We start from the raw sequence: 15541 nt of genomic DNA on the forward strand, positions 1-15541 counted from the left end.
AAGGCATAACACCCTCTGTGTTCTGTTGGACAGGTAAGTCTTTATCCACAGTACAGCAGGGGGTGTAAAGGCATAACACCCTCTGTGTTCTGTTGGACAGGTAAGTCTTTATCCACAGTACAGCAGGGGGTGTAAAGGCATAACACCCTCTGTGTTCTGTTGGACAGGTAAGTCTTTATCCACAGTACAGCAGGGGGTGTAAAGGCATAACACCCTCTGTGTTCTGTTGGACAGGTAAGTCTTTATCCACAGTACAGCAGGGGGTGTAAAGGCATAACACCCTCTGTGTTCTGTTGGACAGGTAAGTCTTTATCCACAGTACAGCAGGGGGTGTAAGGCATAACACCCTCTGTGTTCTGTTGGACAGGTAAGTCTTTATCCACAGTACAGCAGGGGGTGTAAAGGCATAACACCCTCTGTGTTCTGTTGGACAGGTAAGTCTTTATCCACAGTACAGCAGGGGGTGTAAAGGCATAACTCCCTCTGTGTTCTGTTGGACAGGTACGTCTTTATCCACAGTACAGCAGGGGGTGTAAAGGCATAACTCCCTCTGTGTTCTGTTGGACAGGTAACTCTTTATCCACAGTACAGCAGGGGGTGTAAAGGCATAACTCATACGTTTTTCCAGTAACAGAGTGTGATTGATAATGTCAAAAGCCGCACTGAAGGCTAACAAACAATCGCAACAATCATTTTACTATCGATTTCTCCCAGCCAGTCATCTGTGTAAGTGCTGTGCTTGTTGAATGTCCTTCCCTATAAGCGTGCTGAAAGCCTGTTGTTAATTTGTTTACTGTAAATAGCATTGTATCTGGTCAAAGACAGTTTTTTCTAGAAGTCTACTAAGGGTTGGTAACAGGCTGATTGGTGGGCTATTTGAGCCAGTAAAGGGGGCTTTACTATTCTTAGGTAGAGGAATGACTTTAGCTTCCCTCCAGGCCTGAGGGAACACACTCTCTAGTAGGCTTATATTGAGGATATGGCAAATAGGAGTGACAATATCGTACACTATTATCCTCAGTCATTTTCCATCCAGATTGTCAGACCCCGGTGGCTTGTCATTGTTGATAGACAGCAACAACAAAATTCATTTCTTCCACACTGACTTTACGGTGTTCAAAAGTACAATTCTTATCTTTTCATAATTTGGTCCAATATACTTGGATGTGTCAGCGTTTGTTGCTGGCGTGGCTGCTTGGATGTGTCAGCGTTTGTTGCTGGCGTTGCTGCTTGGATGTGTCAGCGTTTGTTGCTGGCGTGGCTGGCATGCCCAAGTTTGCTTATCTTGCCAATAAGAATTAAAGTAGTTGTCAATATCAGTGGGTTTTGTGAAGAATGAGCCATCTGATTCAATGAATAATGAATTTAAAGCTTTTTACTATCATTTGTTTTATCATTTATTTTAGTTTCGTAGTGTAGTTTATTTTTCATTTAGTTGAGTCACACGAATTCTTAATTTGCAGTATGTTTGCCAATCGGTTCTACTGCCAGACTTATTTGCCTTACCTTTTGCCTCTACCCTCATCAATCCAAGGGGATTTAAGTCTAGTCATTTTCTTAAAGGGTGATTAGTTATTAGTAACTGGAATAAGCAATTGCAGCGTCTGGTTGCTCCTCATTACACACCACAGACCAGCAAATATTCTTTACATCATCAACATACGAATCGCTACAAAACTTATTGTATGACCTCTTATACACTATATTAGGCCCAGCCTTTGGAACTGTGGTTTACCTAGACATGGCTACTATATTGTGATCACTACATCCTATGGATTTGGATACTGTTTTAAAGCAAACTTCTGCAGCATTTGTAAAGATGTGATCAATACATGTTGATGATTTAATTCCTGTGCTGTTTGTAACTACCCTGGTAGGTTGACTGATAACCAGTGCCAGCAACCAGGTTGCAGGTTACAGTCGTAAAGATTAGGTTGATGATTTTATTCCTGTACTGTTTGTAACTACCCTGGTAGGTTGACTGATAACCTGAACCAAGTTTTTTCTTGAGTGTGCAGCTTGATGAAAGCTACTATTGAAATCACCCAGAAAATATACCTCCAGGTTGATTTCACAGATTATCAAACAAATGGCGCTGGAGATTTACGACCGTTTTATTGGTTCTTAACCAAGCCGTGCTGTTTTTTATTTAGTACAGCATGTTGCTGCTACCGTCTCTTATGTGAGCGGACCAAGTAATTGGGCGTCACTCTAAAGCGGGAAGGTGGAATAAACGAGTCAGGAGTAGGTTGTCTTGATTGAACACAGTTCTCTATTGAGGGCATTTGGTCAACACAAACACTCCAACATAATCAATGAAAATCTCCCAAGGAAAAACATACATCTTCTTCTCCAGATGAAACTGGAACACAATAGGATTATCTTTAAACTACAACAAAAGTCACGGGACTGTCACCATCTTAGTGGTTCTTCCTGGATAGCTCCTCTCTCTCGGTGGCCATCTTCCAGAGATAGGTTTCCCCTGTTCTCTCTGCTGGTTCCATTCTCTCTCTTATAGGGGAAGGAGAGTATGTCATTAGTACCGTCAGCTGTGCTTAATTGCCTCTGGTTACCTTGCCTCCCATGCCTTGTTGGGCTGCTATCCGTGAGCCCAGCCTGTCCTCTGTTGGTCCTTCCACTCTTATGACCGAAAAGAGCTTCTGCACAGTGATTACTCACTTTGAATTGGACGAATAATTTTTTATTAATGAGTCGGACAAAGGGGATTTACTTCAGACAGCCGAACAGGCCCTCATCCCCGTCATTCGCACGAGAACGAGACTGAGAAGAAGGAAGGAGATCTGGTCAAGCAATGAGCCATCTGTACTTTTGGCTGGATAATCAATTGGACTAAAAACACGTCCATCCTATATCGCTGGATAATCAATTGGACAGACAGGTTTATAATGTTTGGGAGCAGCTTATTGATGTCCTGATGTAGGTGCTCCTGGATAGCACAATGTTTTTACTTCAGGGACTGAGACATTTATCACCATTGAACTGCCCAATATAACGGCAGGAGATGGGAATCGAGAAATACGCTCATTCCTACCCCTCACACAATTTGTTGAATCTTTCACAGGTCCACGAGAAGCAGGATATTGTATGCCTGCTGCTGCCGGCGATAGGTCCAGGCACCGATAAGTCCAGGCACCGATAGGTCCAGACCTCCCACAGCAGGCAGTGCCCCATCAGATCAACAGAGAGGGAAAGGAGCCAAACTCAACAACAAAGCCACTGCTGGAGTCAGCTTAGTAGCAGCCAGCACAGCTGTCACATACACAGGCAGTCTTAGTGATGAAGGTGCAGGTAGTGCATCGAAGCTATTCCTTATGTCAATCTGATCCGAACCTCTCGCAGTTACTCCCGTCCGCTGCCTTCGGTTTCCATGACTTGTGACATTGTTCCAGACAGCCCTGGTCCCATCTTCTTGTTGTTCTCAGTCTACTTCATTACAAGATTGAGGAAGATAAGCAGGTGGAGACTACTTCCTTGGCAGGCAAGTTTCAGGTAGCACAGGCCATTCGGATAGGGACAGATGACAAGGCGCGGAAACTTCCATTAGGCCGAGCTGCGTCCAGCCATAGGAGTTGATAGCTAGAAAGTTCCATTTTGCCTTCTTCACATAAATTTGCACAGAATTGAGATTTGTTTGCTAAACATAGCCACCTCATTTACGTTGTCTTCCGCTAGCAAATATTTGCCACATTGGAACTCTGGATTGTCAATATTGTCCTGGACCCCAGACCTTAATAAATACAGCTTATACAGCGCTGGAATCGTTCGTTGTTCCAGACAAAGCTTTATTGCAATCTGGCTAGCTAGTTTTGCTAGTTGGTAGCAGGTGTTGACACAAACACGTGTGAAAGGCCTCACGAGTGGCGCATTCTGGGTTCGAGTCCAGTCTCTGTCGCAGCCGGCCGCGACCGGGAGACCCATGGGGCGGTGCACAATTAGCCCAGCGTCGTCTGGGTCAAGGGAGGGTTTGGCCGGCAGGGTTTCCCTGTCCCATCGCGCACTAGCCACTCTTGTGCAGTTCACTCTGACACGGTTGCCAGGTGCACAGTGTTTCCTCTGAAATATTAGTGGGGATGGCTTCCTGATTAAGTGGGCATTGTGTCAAGAAGCAGTGCGGCTTGGTTGGGTTGCGTTTCTGAGGAACGAGCGGCTCTCGACCTTCACCTCTCCCAAGTCCGTACGGGAGTTGCAGCGATGAGACAAGACTGTAACTACCAACTGGATATCATGAAAAAGGGGTCAAAAGTAAATAATACTGGACATCATGATATCACATATTAGCTGTGTGTATTACATTTCAGCTCTGTACCTGGACAGTTGTTCCTATCCAGCTTGAAGGACCATGGAAAACAATGTCCCCTTATCAGTGGCCTCTGAAAGAGGTGCCGGTTTTTCATCCTGTACTCAACGGCTAGGTTTCCCAGACACACATTAAGCCTAGTCCTGGACAAGGGAGTGGACTCAATGGAGAACCTTATCTGTGACCAAACCCCTACCTAGTCCTGGCCTACCTGGTCCTGGCCTCCCTGGTCCTGGCCTACCTAGTCCTGGCCTCCCTGGTCCTGGCCTCCCTGGTCCTGGCCTCCCTGGTCCTGGCCTCCTGGTCCTGGCCTACCTGGGTCTGGCCTACCTGGGCCTGGCCTCCCTGGGCCTGGCCTCCCTGGGCCTGGCCTACCTGGGCCTGGCCTACCTGGGTCTGGCCTACCTGGGCCTGGCCTACCGGGGTCTGGCCTACCTGGGCCTGGCCTCCCTGGGTCTGGCCTACCTGGGTCTGGCCTACCTGGGCCTGGCCTACCTGGGCCTGGCCTCCCTGGGTCTGGCCTCCCTGGGCCTGGCCTCCCTGGGCCTGGCCTCCCTGGGCCTGGCCTACCTGGGTCTTGCCTTTGATGCTCAGTGGTCCTGATCTTCTCTCTCTCCTCCCAGGTATAACCTCAGCTCCCATCGCTGGCTGTCTCTCAACCGCTCTGTCAACTCCGTCATGGGACGATACGGACACTCTCTGGCACTGCATGAGGTATGTGTTCTAGAGGCATGTTAGCTAGTCATGATGTAGAAACATTGATGAAGTAATAACAGTAGAATTTCTCAGGTATGCCCTAGTTATACAGAATGTGGGTCTTGGGTTAGAGTTCACTGTCTGCATCCGTGATACGGAAGAAATGTTCTTTATCTCAAGCATTTATTAATTCTCAATACATCTTTAAACGCTCTGACCATTATCAACAGTGAGCATTTAAGGTTAAGTCATGAGCTGTCATATCTTGTCCTCCTCTCTAACGTCCTGTTCCTCCTCTCTAACGTCCTGTTCCTCCTCTCTAACGTCCTGTTCCTCCTCTCTAACGTCCTGTTCCTCCTCTCTAACGTCCTGTTCCTCCTCTCTAACGTCCTGTTCCTCCTCTCTAACGTCCTGTTCCTCCTCTCTAACGTCCTGTTCCCCCTCTCTAACGTCCTGTTCCTCCTCTCTAACGTCCTGTTCCTCCTCTCTAACGTCCTGTTCCCCCTCTCTAACGTCCTGTTCCTCCTCTCTAACGTCCTGTTCCCCCTCTCTAACGTCCTGTTCCTCCTCTCTAACGTCCTGTTCCCCCTCTCTCCTGTTCCCCCTCTCTAACGTCCTGTTCCCCCTCTCTAACGTCCTGTTCCTCCTCTCTAACGTCCTGTTCCTCCTCTCTAACGTCCCTGTTCCTCCTCTCTAACGTTGTTCCTCCTCTCTAACGTCCTGTTCCTCCTCTCTAACGTCCTGTTCCTCCTCTCTAACGTCCTGTTCCCCCTCTCTAACGTCCTGTTCCCCCTCTCTAACGTCCTGTTCCTCCTCTCTAACGTCCTGTTCCCCCTCTCTAACGTCCTGTTCCCCCTCTCTAACGTCCTGTTCCCCCTCTCTAACGTCCTGTTCCCCCTCTCTAACGTCCTGTTCCTCCTCTAAACCCAGGGAAAGATCTACATGTACGGAGGAAAGATAGATTCTACTGGCAACGTGACCAGCCAGCTGTGGGTGTTCCACATCCAGAACCAGACCTGGGTGTCCCTCTCCGCTGGAGCCCAGGAACAGTGGGCTGTGGTGGGACACTCTGCTCATGTAGTGCCCCCCCTGCTGGAGGGAGGTAGTGCGGTCATGCTGGTCCTCTTCGGACACTGCCCTCTATATGGATACATCAGCCAGGTGCAGCAGTACGACATCGGTGAGTGGTGATGATGATGTATTCACACCCTTTGACTTATTCCACATTTTGTTCTTCTAATTTAAAATGGATTTATTGAAATGTTTTTTGTCACTGGCCTACACACAATTACCCCATAATGTCAATGTGCAATTATGTTTTTACAAATGTTTACAAATGAATAAAAAATGAAAAGTTGAAATGTCTTGAGTCAGAAGTATTCAACCCCTTTTGTTAGGGCAAGCTCAAATAAGTTCAGGAGTGAAACTTTGCTTAACAAATCTCATAAGTTACATGGACTCACTCTGTGCAGTGATAGTGTTTAACATGATGTTTTAAGGACTACCTCATCTCTGTACCTCAATTATCTGTAAGGTCCCTCAGTCGAGCAGTGAATTTCAAACACAGATTCAACCACAAAGACCAGGGAGGTTTTCCAATGGTAAAAAAAGCAGACATTGAATATCCTTTTGAATGTGGTGAAGTTATTAACTACACTTTGGATGGTGTATCAATTCACCCGGTCTACACTGTCAGCCAGAGAAATATGCTGAGAAGGATTATCACCACAGCAAGCACGGTACTTGGAGTCAAACAGACAGGCCTGGATGAGATCTTTAAGGTCAGGGCCCTCCCCAAGCCACCCGCTGTACCCAGACAGAACTACTCCTCTCTGGGTACAGGTATAGGGCACCCCTCAGCAGTAAAAACAGAATTAGACAATCATTTGTGCCAGGTGTGATATCCCTCCTAAACAGCTGGTTAATGTTCCTATCCATCTCTAAAGCCATATCCCTGACCATTCTGTTATGTAATATCATTAAATGTGTTTGATCCCCTAAAGCCATATCCCTGACCGTTCTGTTATGTAGTATCATTAAATGTTTGATCCCCTAAAGCCAGAACCCTGACCGTTCTGTTATGTAGTATCATTAAATGTGTTTGATCCCCTAAAGCCATATCCCTGACCGTTCTGTTATTGTTTCAGCTAACAACGTGGATTACAGTTATATTATGCTACACAGTGCATTCGGAGCCGTTTTTAGACATTTTGGCAAATTTATTAAAAATAAAAAACAGATACCTTATTTACATAAGTTTTCAGACCCTTTGCTGTGAAACTCAAAATTAAGCATCCTGTTTCCATTGATCATCCTTGATGTTTCTACAACTTCACCACAGGAGTCCACCTGTGGTAAATTCAATTGATTGGACATGATTTGGAAAGGCACACACCTGTCTGTATAAGGTCCCACAGATGACAGTGCATGTCAGAGCAAATACTAAGCCGTGAGGTTGAAGGAATTGTCCATAGACCTCCGGGACGAAAGGATTTTGTCAAGGTACAGATCTGGGGAAGGGTACCAAAACATTTCTGAAGCATTGAAGGTCCCCAAGAACACAGTGGCCACTCCTCATTAAAAGGCAGATGACAGCCCCCTTGGAATTGGCAAAAAAGCACCTTAATCTCAGACCATGAGAAACAAGATTCTCTGGTCTGATGAAACCAAGATTGAACTCTTTGTCCTGAATGCCAAGCGTCACGTCTGGAGGAAACCTGGCACCATCCCTACAGTGAAGCATGGTGGTGGCAGCATCATGCTGTGGGGATGTTTTTCAGAGGCAGGGACTGGGAGACTAGTCAGGATCAAGGTAAAGACGAACGGAGCAAAGTAGAGAGATCCTTGATGAAAACCAAGGATCCAGAGCACTCAGGACCTCAGACTGAAATGAAGGTTCACCTTCCAACAGGGCAACGACCCTAAGCATACAGCCAAGACAACGGAGAAGTGGCTTCTGGACAATTCTCTGAATGCCCTTGAGTGGCCCAGCCATCTCTAGAGAGACCTGAAAATAGCTGTGCAGTGACACTCCCCATCCAACCTGACAGAGCTTCAGAGGATCTGCAGAGAAGAATGGGGAGAAACTCACCAAATATAGGTGTGCCAAACTTGTATCTTCATACCCAAGAAGAGTCAAGGCTGTAATCGCTGCCAAAGGTGCTTCAACAAAGTAGTGAGAAAAGGGTCTGAATACTTTTGTGAATGTGATATTTTTGATAACTTTCCAAACGTTTCTGGAAACCTGTTTTTGCTTTGTCATTATGGGGTATTGTGTAGATTGACAAAGAATAAGGCTGTAACGTAACACATTGGAAAAGGGTCTGAATACTTTCCCGAATACAATGTATGTAGACCTTACGCTGTGGCCTGTGACTGCTCCAGCTAGGAACACGTGGCGTGCCGTGGTTACCGATGGAGCCCTGGTGCAGGGAGGGTACGGCCACAGCAGTGTGTTTGACCCCTCCTCCCGGGCCATCTACATCCACGGAGGGTACAAGGCCTTCAGCGCTAACAAGTACGGCCTGTCTGGAGACCTGTACATGTACGACGTGGACCGCAGCCGATGGTGAGTAACGCCTGCCTGAACAGAGTAGCGCCTGAACCGAAGCACTGACACAACGTTTAATATTTTACCCTGAACACTACAGCAGAAGCTAACTCATTATTCACTACTCTTTCATCCGGGTGAGGCTACAATACATTGAGTTTCGCAGGGAGGCTGTGAAGCCAGCTGTAGCCTATTGCCTGATTGTGTTCATGAGTCTGTTTATTAAATGTCTATGTTTAGGGCTTTTTATTCAATTATGTATGGCTACACATTGTTATGGCCTCTATAAATGTTGTTCATATGGGCAGACTATTGTAGCCGTGGCCTCTATAAATGTTGTTCATATGAGCAGACTGTTGTAGCCGTGGCCTCTATAAATGTTGTTCATATGGGCAGACTGTTGTAGCCGTGGCCTCTATAAATGTTGTTCATATGGGCAGACTATTGTAGCCGTGGCCTCTATAAATGTTGTTCATATGGGCAGACTATTGTAGCCGTGGCCTCTATAAATGTTGTTCATATGGGCAGACTGTTGTAGCCGTGGCCTCTATAAATGTTGTTCATATGGGCAGACTATTGTAGCCGTGGCCTCTATAAATGTTGTTCATATGGGCAGACTATTGTAGCATATAAATATGGTTATATATAAAGTGTGGCACCTGGAAAGTGCCTCAGCTACAGCATTTATCTGTCTGAAAAGTCTACACTATGGCTTTGTAAATGTCGCCACACAACCTTCTCTGGTGATAGTTTCGAAGCATTGAATGAGCGTTCAGCTTGTTGGTAAAGGAATGCCGCTTCTGGAACAGGGCTGAAGTCCTTTACTCGTTAACCAGAACTGTCAATAAGATTGTTTTGAGCTGCCTGCCTGCCAGCTGCCTGCCTGCCAGCTGCCTGCTCGCAGACCACTCACACAGACTTACCAATACATTTAGTAGAAAGAGAAAAGATCTATCTACCATAAAACACTGCTTAGACAACACAACAACACGTCAATCAGTAACGTTTATTGTTGTCAGGGAAACAGTAGAACATTCTATGCCTGAGCAGAATTCTACTGTCTGAAAATATACTTTTTTAAATAGTCTGAATGTCATCCATTGTGCCTGTCGACCCATTATTGTAGCAGGTGTTCTATGCAGTGGCTGCCAAGGGAAGAAGGGAAAAAACATTTATCTTTCATCTCTGTTTAATCTTTTTTCAATTCGCATGAAGCTGAATGTATCTCACCGGAGAAAGCATCCGAGCCAGCAAGACGACACCCCTCTGTCTCTATGTGTAGGCCCTCTATCTGATGCTGTCTGGTCCAAACCAGAATCGCATTGTTGCCGCACGTAGCATTGAATGCTAGGGAAGTAGCGAGCATCTGGCCTCCCTTGATTACATAAAAAAATAAAAAATAAAATAGCCAATCAGCATTATGCTCAACTGTGAATGGTCCTGGTGCACCAAAAAAAAGTGTCAAAGGAAGCCAGTTTGGATTTGGTGTCACTCCGACCAAATCGCATTGAGAGCAAACGTCATTGACAGAAAAACTTGAATTTTTGCATCTCATGGTCCCTTTCCTAAATGAACCATGGATGGAGATAGGGACTTGGGGTTTTACTTAATTTTACGTACTGGCGGGGATTCTGATCCAACCATTAATTCATACATTGTTGTGCCCCTGACCTGAGAGGATGTTGGTTCAATATGTAGCTAGATGTAGAAGGCTAATGTTAACTAGCTAACGTTATGATTAATGTTTGTAGGTCTATTTAGCCACATTGTGATCGTATGTTATCCATTCATGCTTTTTATATGTTATATTTATATCTGTAAATCAGCCAATGATATCATGCCACGCCCGGCCATGATTTTTATTTTATTTTTTATTTCACCTTTATTTAACCAGGTAGGCTAGTTGAGAACAAGTTCTCATTTGCAACTGCGACCTGGCCAAGATAAAGCTTAGCAATGTGAACAGACAACACAGAGTTACACATGGAGTAAACAATTAACAAGTCAATAACACAGTACAAAAAAAGGGGGAGTCTATATACATTGTGTGCAAAAGGCATGAGGAGGTAGGCAAATAATTACAATTTTGCAGATTAGCACTGGAGTAATAAATGATCAGATGGTCATGTACAGGTAGAGATATTGGTGTGCAAAAGAGCAGAAAAGTAAATAAATAGAAACAGTATGGGGATGAGGTAGGTGAAAATGGGTGGGCTATTTACCAATAGACTATGTACAGCTGCAGCGATCGGTTAGCTGCTCAGATAGCAGATGTTTGAAGTTGGTGAGGGAGATAAAAGTCTCCAACTTCAGGGATTTTTGCAATTCGTTCCAGTCACAGGCAGCAGAGTACTGGAACGAAAGGCGGCCAAATGAGGTGTTGGCTTTAGGGATGATCAGTGAGATACACCTGCTGGAGCGTGTGCTACGGATGGGTGTTGCCATCGTGACCAGTGAGCTGAGATAAGGCAGAGCTTTACCTAGCATGGACTTGTAGATGACCTGGAGCCAGTGGGTCTGGCGACGAATATGTAGCGAGGGCCAGCCGACTAGAGCATACAAGTCGCAGTGGTGGGTGGTATAAGGTGCTTTAGTGACAAAACGGATGGCACTGTGATAAACTGCATCTAGTTTGCTGAGTAGAGTGTTGGAGGCAATTTTGTAGATGACATCGCCGAAGTCGAGGATCGGTAGGATAGTCAGTCTTACTAGGGTAAGATTGGCGGGGTGAGTGAAGAAGGCTTTGTTGCGGAATAGAAAGCCGACTCTTGATTTGATTTTCGATTGGAGATGTTTGATATGAGTCTGGGAGGAGAGTTTACAATGGTTACACTTGTGTGTGTCCTTGGATATTAAATGATTGCATCTGAGCTCTTGGTGAGGCTCCGCTTTTCTTTTTCAAGTGTTCTACTCTGCTAGCCATCACCTCAGCTAACCAGGTTTTATACTCTGCTTGCCATCACCTCAGCTAACCAGGTTTTATACTCTGCTAGCCATCATCATCCTCCAGGTTTTATACTCTGCTAACCAGGTTTTATACTCTGCTAGCCATCACCTCAGCTAACCAGGTTTTATACTCTGCTTGCCATCACCTCACCTAACCAGGTTTTATACTCTGCTTGCCATCACCTCACCTAACCAGGTTTTATACTCTGCTAGCCATCACCTCAGCTAACCAGGTTTTATACTCTGCTAGCCATCACCTCAGCTAACCAGGTTTTATACTTTTATACTCTGCTAGCCATCACTCTGCTCTGCTAGCCATCACCTCACCTAACCAGGTTTTATACTCTGCTAGCCATCACCTCACCTAACCAGGTTTTATACTCTGCTAGCCATCACCTCACCTAACCAGGTTTTATACTCTGCTTGCCATCACCTCACCCAACCAGGTTTTATACTCTGCTAGCCATCACCTCACCCAACCAGGTTTTATACTCTGCTAGCCATCACCTCACCTAACCAGGTTTTATACTCACCCAACCAGGTTTTATACTCTGCTTGCCATCACCTCACCTAACCAGGTTTTATACTCTGCTAGCCATCACCTCACCTAACCAGGTTTTATACTCTGCTAGCCATCACCTCACCCAACCAGGTTTTATACTCTGCTAGCCATCACCGCAGCTAACCAGGTTTTATACTCTGCTAGCCAGTTGAATGGTGCTTGAATTGTGGAGGCAGCTCCTGTTTTCTCTGCGACTTGCGGTAACCCTCCGTGGTTCTAAATCAATAGTTGTTTAGTGGTAGGGGTGTTGCGGTGGCCGTATTACCGCCACACCGGTGGTCACGAGTCAGGAAGGCAGTCAAATTCCTGTTTAGTCAATGTAATTAGGCTTCTCCAAGCTCTGATGCTGCTGCTGGTCAATAGTAGCCTAACAAACATGCTTAACTGCCTGGTACTCGGCACTCTAATATGTCCCTCTAATCACTCTGACATCAATACAAATATATCGAATAATCTAATCAAACACCTCATGAGAGCCCGTGAGCTGATGTTACACAACATTTCTATAGCTATACAATTGCGGGAGAAAACAGAGTGATGGCCTCTATTAAAAAGAGGAGGATCACATCAGTTTTCTATAGGCTAACCCTACTATATTTATTTCTCAACTTTCCTAATATTAAGCACATTGCTTATCTTTACAACAGGAGTAAAGCCTACCTGGCTGGCATGACAATGAACCACGGAAAAGCATCCTCCATTCACTATTTAAGTGCATAGATTACATGTTTTTTTCCAGCTGGCCCTGTTTTGATACAGGTCCATGATAATGATCCATTCTAAATCAAAACAAATTTCACACATACAGTACCAGTCCAACATTTGGACACACCTACTCATGAAAGGGTTTTTCTTTATTTTTACTGTTTTCTACATTTTATTTATTTTATTTAACCTTTATTTAACCAGTAAGGGCTCATTTGAGATTTAAAATCTCTTTTTACAAGAGCGTCCTGGCCAAGATGGGCAGCACCAAGTCATTACAAAAATTACAGACAGACTACATGAAAAACTACAAGTAATCTAGTAAAAACCATAGAATTCACAAGAGTATAAAACAGCAAATTAAAAACATTGACAGGTCAGGGAATCAGCCTCAAAATCCTTCATCAGTGATTTAAAAACACCAATCGGGACAAGTTCTTCCAGTTTAAAAGTATTTTGTAAGGCGTTCCAAGACGATGGAGCATAAATGCCCTTTTACCAAACTCAGTTCGGACATTTGGAACAGTTAGCAGGATAAAGTCTAGCGAACGAAGAGAGTACCCACTACATTTCTGAACAATAAAAATGCCCAAATAAAAAGGTAGTAAACCCAAAATGGCTTTGTAAATGAAAGTATACCAGTGACTGAGCCTACGAGGGACTAGAGAAGGCCAGCCAACCCTGGTATACTGCATTTTGCAGTTTAAAATACAATTGTAGATTAATCTATATTGTAGAATAATAAAGAAGACATCAAAACTATGAAATAGCACATATGGACTCCTGTAGTAACCAAAAAAGTGTTAAACAAATCTAAATATATTCTAGATTCTTCAAAGTAGCCACCCTTTGCCTTGATGACAGCTTTGCACATTCTCTTGGCATCCTCTCAACCAGCTTCATCAACAGTCTTGGAGGAGTTCCCACATATGCTGAGCACTTGTTGGCTGCTTTTCCTTCTCTGTGGTCAAACTCATCCCAAACCATCTCAATTGGGTTGAGGTCGGATGATTGTGGAGGCCAGGTCATCTGATACAGCACTCCATCACTCTCCTTCTTGGTCAAAAAGCCCTTATACAGACTGGAGGTGTGTTGTGTCATTGTCCTGTTGAAAAACAAATGATTGTCCCAGTAAGAGGAAATCAGATGGGATGGTGTATCGCTGCAGAATGCTGTGTTAGCCATGCTTGTTAAGTGTGCCTTGAATTCTAAATACAGCATAGACTGTGTCACCATCAAGATCATGTTCGGCCTACAGAAATACATGCCTATAAAAATGTATCTAATTGATGGGATATGTTTCAAGTTTGAATGTCACATGCACAAGTACAGTGAAGTACAGCTGTAGAACTTTGAGGAATTGAGGGCCCATGCCAAACCTTTTCAACCTCCTGAGGGGGAAACGGTGCTGTCGATTCTAGAAAATCATATCAAATAATTGCATGGGACTGACAAGTATATCTAGTCCCTCTTTGTGGCACACGACTGGACATTAGTCCAGGTGTGACATAACTAGGGCCTGCAGGACCTGCCTTGTTTATAGTGCTGTTAAGAAGGTAGAAACTAGGGCATGTAGGACCTGCCTTGTTTATAGTGCTGTCAAGAAGGTAGAAACTAGGGCCTGTAGGACTTGCCTTGTTGATATTGTTGTTAAGAAGGTAGAAACTAGGGCCTGTAGGACCTGCCTTGTTGATAGTGTTGTTAAATAGGTAGAAACTAGGGCCTGTAGGACCTGCCTTGTTGATAGTGTTGTTAAGAAGGCAGAGCAATGCTTTATTATGGACAGACCTCTTCCCATCCTAGCTACTGTTGTATCAATGTTTTGACCATGACAGTTTACAATCCAGGGTTACTCCAAGCAGTTTAGTCTCCTCAACTTGCTAAATTTTCACATTATTCATTACAAGATTTAGTTGAGGTTCAGGGTTTAGTGAATGATTTGTCTCAAAAACAATGCTTTTAATATTTAGGACTTATTTCCTGCCACCCATTCTGAAACTGACTGCAGCTATTGAAGTGTTGCAGTGATTTCACTTGCTGTAGTAGCTGACGTGTTGAGTCATCAGCATACATAGACACACAGGCTTTACTGAGTGCAAGTGTCAGGTCATTAGTAAAGATTTTAAAAATTAAGGGGCCTAGACAGCTGCCCTGTGGAATGCCTGACCTCTACCTGGATTATGTTGAAGAAGCATCCATTAAAGGACACCCTCTGTGTTCTGTTAGACAGGTAACTCTTTATCTACATTATAGCAGGGAATGTAAAGCCATAACACCTACATTCCACAAGCAGACCGTTAACGTCAAAAGCTACACTGAAGTCTAACAAAATAGCTCCCACAATCTTTTTATGATCAACTTCAGTCATTTGTGTAAGTGTCGTACATGTTGAATGGCCTTCCCTATAAATGTGCTGAAAATCTGTTATTTTATTTACTATGAATTAGCATTGTATTTGGTCCATTTTTGTTGCTAACTGGCTGATTGGTCAGCTGTTTAAGCCAGTGAAGGGTGCTTTGCTTTTCTTTGGTAGCATAATTACTTTTGCTTCCTTCCAGGCCTGAGGGGGCAAACTTTCCTGTAGGCTTACAGTGCCTCCAGAAAGTATTCATACCCCTTGACTTACTCGACATTTTGTTGTGTTACAGCCTGAATTCAAAATGGATTAAATTGATTACATTTTCTCATCCATCTACACACAACAACCCATAGTGACAAAGTGAAAACATGTTTTTAGAAGTTTTTGCTCGTTTTTGGAAAATTA

General features: G+C 44.4%; 1 pseudogene; it reads left to right on the forward strand.

The window, feature by feature from the left end:
- The window catches only part of LOC135508556 (attractin-like), a 194836-nt pseudogene that overhangs the window by 48964 nt on the left and 130331 nt on the right, over nucleotides 1-15541 (forward strand).

The sequence above is a fragment of the Oncorhynchus masou genome, chromosome 21 (genome assembly GCF_036934945.1).
Source record: "Oncorhynchus masou masou isolate Uvic2021 chromosome 21, UVic_Omas_1.1, whole genome shotgun sequence".
Lineage (NCBI taxonomy): Eukaryota > Metazoa > Chordata > Actinopteri > Salmoniformes > Salmonidae > Oncorhynchus > Oncorhynchus masou.